Below are 6,000 nucleotides of genomic sequence, written 5' to 3' on the forward strand. Positions count from 1 at the left end.
GCATGATGAGTCGCTGTCGCTACGTGACAGGTGGGGTATTGGTTCGCTTCCCGATGGAGGAGACAGCACCACCCTGTCTTTAACATCAGTAGCTGTTTATGCCTAGCAGCCAGCTTTAATATTAATTAATTAGAAGTGTAATAAAAACTAAAAGAACATTGTTATGCCTATTTCCACTTTTATTCAAATACAAATAACTTTTGCTGCCTCAAAACACACAGACAAAAGTTCTGTCTGTGCACATCCCAGGTTAGAACTCACAACCTATATATATATAACTTCATAGGGTGGTGGTGCCCCAATCAGGTGATGACAGACACCTGTGATCATTACAAAATACATAATTGTTGACACAGTAGGTCTCTCAACAAGAACACAACTATAAATTGGATGATCATATTCAGCCATACAGTGAGAGGGAGATTTAAAATGGTGAGCATTTTTATTGATTTATTTATTAATTTTTACTACTGGGGGAACCTGCCCCCCCCCCCCCATTAACACGCCATGCCATCTCTTTTTCCTCTCTCGTTCTCATTCTCTCTTATGTCTCTCACCCAGAGCAGACCCACGTTGCATTCAGGTACAGTCAGTTAAATTCAGCTTCAGGGATGGTGGTGGTGGTTGCTTAAACCTGCGCAAAACCTCTGGTGTCACTCCACATTTACTCTTTAGGCTTTAGGCAAGGTGCCACAATAGTCTACTGGAAATTTCTTGGACCCAGTAATGTTGTTTCTTATGAACTTTTATGATTCAAATGTCATATTATAAAGTGGATGAAATTCAACTTGGTTGCTAAGAGTTGCATGCTGGGCAATTTGAGTAATTACCATAATGAGCTAATTAATGGCCCAAACTGGAAATTAGCATGAATTATATAAATAGTGAGGCACTTCAAAAGTCATATAGAAATACAGCATCAGTGGCAGTGCCTCGTGGTTCCTTATGTATGTCAGCTGCCTTCAGGGGGAGAGGTTGTGAGTTCTAACCTGGGAACTGACTGAGCCTTGAACTCACGACCTCAAAAGTTAGCGGTTTGAAACCACAAGCTAAATACTGCTGTTCAGCAATCAAACTCTCTGAGCCACTGGGTCACACTTCTTAGGATGGGGTTTCTCAGAGCATTTCATTATTTCCTCTGGCTGTTGCTGTTCAAAACTGACTGAGACTCGAACCCACGACCTCAAAAGTGAGTGAGTCCTCAATAATGCAGGGCAGCAAGCCAACTCTCTGTGCCAACAGGCCAGACGTCTTAAGAAAGGTTTTCTCAGGGTTTTAAATCACTCTTTCCTCTGCAAGCAACACACTAATGAGGGTTTCCAAATTCCAATCATTGGAAGTTGGAAACCCTCATTCGTGTTTTGCTTGCACCTGTGTTTACCCTGCCTTTTCGGCACAAAATGGCCCCCGTGAAAAGGGTCTATTGGCTCATGTCTGCGGGAGGGAAGCCGGTTTGAGGGTATTTGTTCTGTTCGCTGCTCTAGCGCCTCCTCTGGTCGGTGGGAATAGGGAACTGGTTGGAATAGCGTGATCCTCCCACGTGCTACGTCCTACCGGTGAGGCTCCAGCTGTCAGGTGAAAAGAAGCGGCTCGGAGGAAGCATGGTGCTAGTCTACGGCTCTCCCCAGATCGGCAGAGGGTGGAGCAGCGACCGGGGCAGCAGGGGGAATAATTGCCGAAGTACAATTTGAGAAAAAATGGGATAAAATCCCCCCCATAAATAGAAGGCCATCTATCTATCATCTAATCATATTGTGATGATATGAAGATATTTTAATATCATGATGACACATTTCTGATGTCTAAATTGATGATGAAAAGCAAATTTTCCATATTGCCCAGCCCTACATCTCACATGTGTCTTTGACTTGGAACTGAACATTTAGCACACTTGTATAAAATACAGAAATATACATCATGTATTCATTCATGTATACATACATTCATTCAGGTATTCATTCATTCATCATTAACCTAAAAATAGCGAGATATGATTTTCCCTCCATAATATTGTCCAGCTCTGGGTCAGAGGAAGTGGGCTGTAGCTCACCCAGATAACCATATGGATGTGGTGAAAACGGTTGTTGGTTCAATCCCTGCTTCAGAAATGTTCACTTTTGCTGACTGTAAGATGCCAGCAGTGATGCTTCTTTATCAAGTGATTTGAGGATTAATTTTGAGGTCTTAAAAACCAATGGGTGACATCACGCTCACATTGTTCATTCTTCTTTACCATGTTCTTTATCATCAGTAGTTTGAACACTGATATCAATAAGCTGATGAAGAAGCCTGGACAGTCCCTATAGCTTTAGCTCAGTTAGATAAACAACTGCTTGGTGTGTAGTTGTTCACTGGTTCAAATCCCACCTGTCTCATTCTTTGTCAAATGAGATGCCAACGCCCAAACTGAGAAATATATGGACAGTCTAAAATGTGTCTTTTTACTGGCAGCTGCAGATCATTTGCAAGATGTATTTACTCTTTCAATGTGGGTAAAAGTTGAGCTGTCTGCGGTTTCCTCCTGATCATATCTCTGTAGAAGTCAGGGCGGAGACCAGCCCCTGGGAAAGTACGGAACTTTCAAATGGAAAATGTGTAGGAACCCGGAGTCAATATCTTTGGGCTTTCTGCCATTATGCATTTGATGGTAAAAGTATCTTTAGTGGGAAAACCTATGAGGAAGAAATGATAGCTGTTTTTCAAAAGAGAAAAGTTGGACACAAAATTAGACTGAATTAGAATTGATAAATGCAATAAATGTGTTTATTTCCCCCTTTCACAGGACTTTCCATGCATTTGTTTTCCTCGCCCGCACGTGCGTAGGTCTTTTCTCAAGCGTAGGCCTAGTTGTCTAACCACTTGAGGCTGCTGCCCTGGCAGTGTCTTCACTTTGATGACAGACAGACAGCTGAACAGTGGGGCTTTGTCAGTGTTGTCACAGAGCCTAAATCACTCTCTCGTCAAACCGAACACACAGCCTAAAGCAGTGTTTCTCAACCGGTGGGTCGGGGACAGAAACGTGGGCCGCGGGGCCGTTTTGAGCGGGTCGCGGGTGTGTGCATGAGAAAAAAAGCGATTCTACTCATTGAGGACGCTGGCGGCTGCAGCCAACATTATTACGTTTCAGAGGCTGGTACTAGCGGGCTAATTTCTAAAGTCAGAGTGAAGATGCTGGTACCAGTGCTGCTAAACTAGAAGACCCTAAGGCATTCATTAGTAGGCATGCCATGCTAGCGCTTGTTACGAAGGGGGCTAAAACGCTACAAAGTTAGGCTAAATGACGCTACAAAGTCAGGCTAATTTTGGAAAATTGACTCAATGACTAAGGAAAAATGTGGGTCGTGAGGCTAGACCAGTTGAGAACCACTGGCCTAAAGCACCTTCCCCTTCAAACTGTTGGTGGGGTGGCGTGTTATCCATCAGATCATCAAATCAGATAGGGTCACTCTGCTCCATTTAAAATCCACAGATCTGCGGTCTTAGAATAGAGCTCTATTTTAAGACTGCAAAAAAAGGCGTAGGCTGCTAGACTGAGAAGTATATGGACGGTCTAAATGTGGTGTTTTGCGTCGTTTTACGCCTGGCAGCTGCAGATCCTTAAGACACATTTACTCTTTCAATGTCGGTCAAAGTGGAGCTGTCTGTGGTTTCCTTTCTCATCACCTTATAAATAATGTTATGTTACGTAACATTATTTAGATTATAAATAATGTTATGTTACGTAGCATGCAACTGTCTTTCTGGCAACAAACCATTGCTCTGCCCACACAGTTTTACAAACCAAACCCAGTAACCACGTCAGTGTCAGTGAGGTTGGCCGTAACCAACCACCCCCCTACCTGGTAACTTGCTTCATGGATGCTTCTCTTGTGTGAACGTGCTTCCATCACGATAAACAAGGTGGTAATTTTAAGATCATTTAGATACTGAGAATCAAGATGATCTTGATCAATCTTTGGCAATGTAGTGTATATAACCAAGAATGTGTGATGTAACTGGTGGGGATGTGGGGAAAACAACCTATAAGAGGAATCAGCGTGACGTCGCAACGACAAATCACCGCAAAACACACGGAACCGCGGCAGTTAACTAGTATGAGTTGTGCCAAACAAACGTTAATATCTCAAGAACTATACATGACATCGCCTATATTTTCACATTCTGGTGTGAGAGCAGAAGTAGCTCAAGAGTTTGATGTATAATATATGCACGTCGTGTTAAAGTTGTGTGAGCTGTCGCAGTTTTTAAAATGTACACCGCACAGCTGGGGAGTGAGCACTCAAGGCTCGCTCCATAGGGTTCCATTGCCGTTTCCACCCGGAAACGCGGTTTGTTTACCAAAACGCTGCTCGACTGATCCCTCGTATAGATTACAATATAATGAATGTTTACAGTTTAAAATGGCCTTTGATCTTTGGCTGCTCCGAGTCCTCTCTGAACTTCCCCCACGGCTGTACAACAATCTCTGACACTGGGGACAACTGTCGCCAAAAGGCTTATTCTGAAGGAGTGGAAGTCGTCCTCTTCGCCTTCTTTTCGGGTGTGGCTGATGGACATGATCTCTGTTCTACAGATGGAGAGACTCAGGTCCCTGAGAACCAACGCGCTTAAAAGGTTCTCAGATATCTGGGACCCGTTTTTGACCTACTTTGACGAGGTTAAGAATGATAAGTGACAGGTTGGGGATGATGGATGGCTCGCCCAGTTGGTATCCCATGGACGCCTTAGGCGGGATCCCAGGTACACGATATCTTTTATAAACACATAAGCACCTTATGCGGCTGATAGCATGTTATATTGTTGAATGTTAATGACGTATGTATGTTTTTTTTTTCTTCTTCTTTTTTCCTTTTCTTTTCCTGTGTCTGAGCCTGTTTGTCTTGTTCGTATATTGTTCTATATAAAATGGAAAATAAAGTATTAAAAAAAAAAAGGCCTTTGGATTTTTCCCCCTAAATTTTAACAATGTACAAACAAAACAAAACAAAGGAACAAGCTCAGACACAGGAAAGGAAAACAAATAAAAGCATACATATAATATTGACAATTATGGTGCTACCACCCATATAAGGGTGCTTACGTGCTTATAAAAGATGCCGTGCATGGGGTCCCATGCAAGGGGCCCAAGACAAACCAGCCGGGCAAGTAATACTAAATAGTTTGAAACTTTCCAAGTGAGTTGGTTCTCAGGGATCTGAGCCTCTCCATCCTTATAACAGAGATCATGTCCATCAACCACAGTTGGAAAGAAGGGAAAGTAGGGGACTTCCATTCTTTCAGAATTAGTTTTGTGGCAACAGTCGTCCCCAGTGTCAGAGACTGTTGCACAAATGTGGGGAAGCCCAGAGAGGTCTCCGAGCAGCCAAAGATGGCGAGTTCTGCATCCGGCTGAAGGGTTATTTTGTAGGCCTTAGAGCATACATGGGCAACATATGGCCCGCGGGCCGTATGTGGCCCGCGGGCGCCCCCTGTGTGGCCCGCGATGGAATTGCAAAAAAAGAAGAAAAAAAACCCTTTTTTTTTTCTTTTTACAGTGCACTTGAACGCAACATGCAATATACCCGCTGAATAAGTGTCCAAATGTTCATGTCATTCTGGGCAATACTCCACTTCTGTTATAGCATTTCAGTCTGGAATATGGAATATCTTTCAATAATATTTATGACTAAAAGGCTAAAAGTAATCTCATGTGTAAGAAATGACTGTTCTACATTGAAGTAGAAATTTAAATAATTAACTTGTTGGTTTTGGATTTATTTAGCTTCAAGAGTGCATTTTTGTTCTTGTGTGACCCTCAACACAGGCTTTGAGAATCCCGGGCCACTTACTGATACTTATGCTTAAATTAACCCACTCATATTCTGGTTTATTTCAAGAAAAACATTTCGGCTAGTGGAAATTCTAATTGGCTGGTAACTTTAAAATCTAGCAGCCATATTGGCAGGTGGTGAAAAAAGTTAATTTCAAGCCCTGCAGGGAGAGCAGGTGGTGACATAGGAG

The sequence above is a fragment of the Poromitra crassiceps genome, assembly GCF_964638095.1.
Source record: "Poromitra crassiceps genome assembly, chromosome: 28".
Lineage (NCBI taxonomy): Eukaryota > Metazoa > Chordata > Actinopteri > Beryciformes > Melamphaidae > Poromitra > Poromitra crassiceps.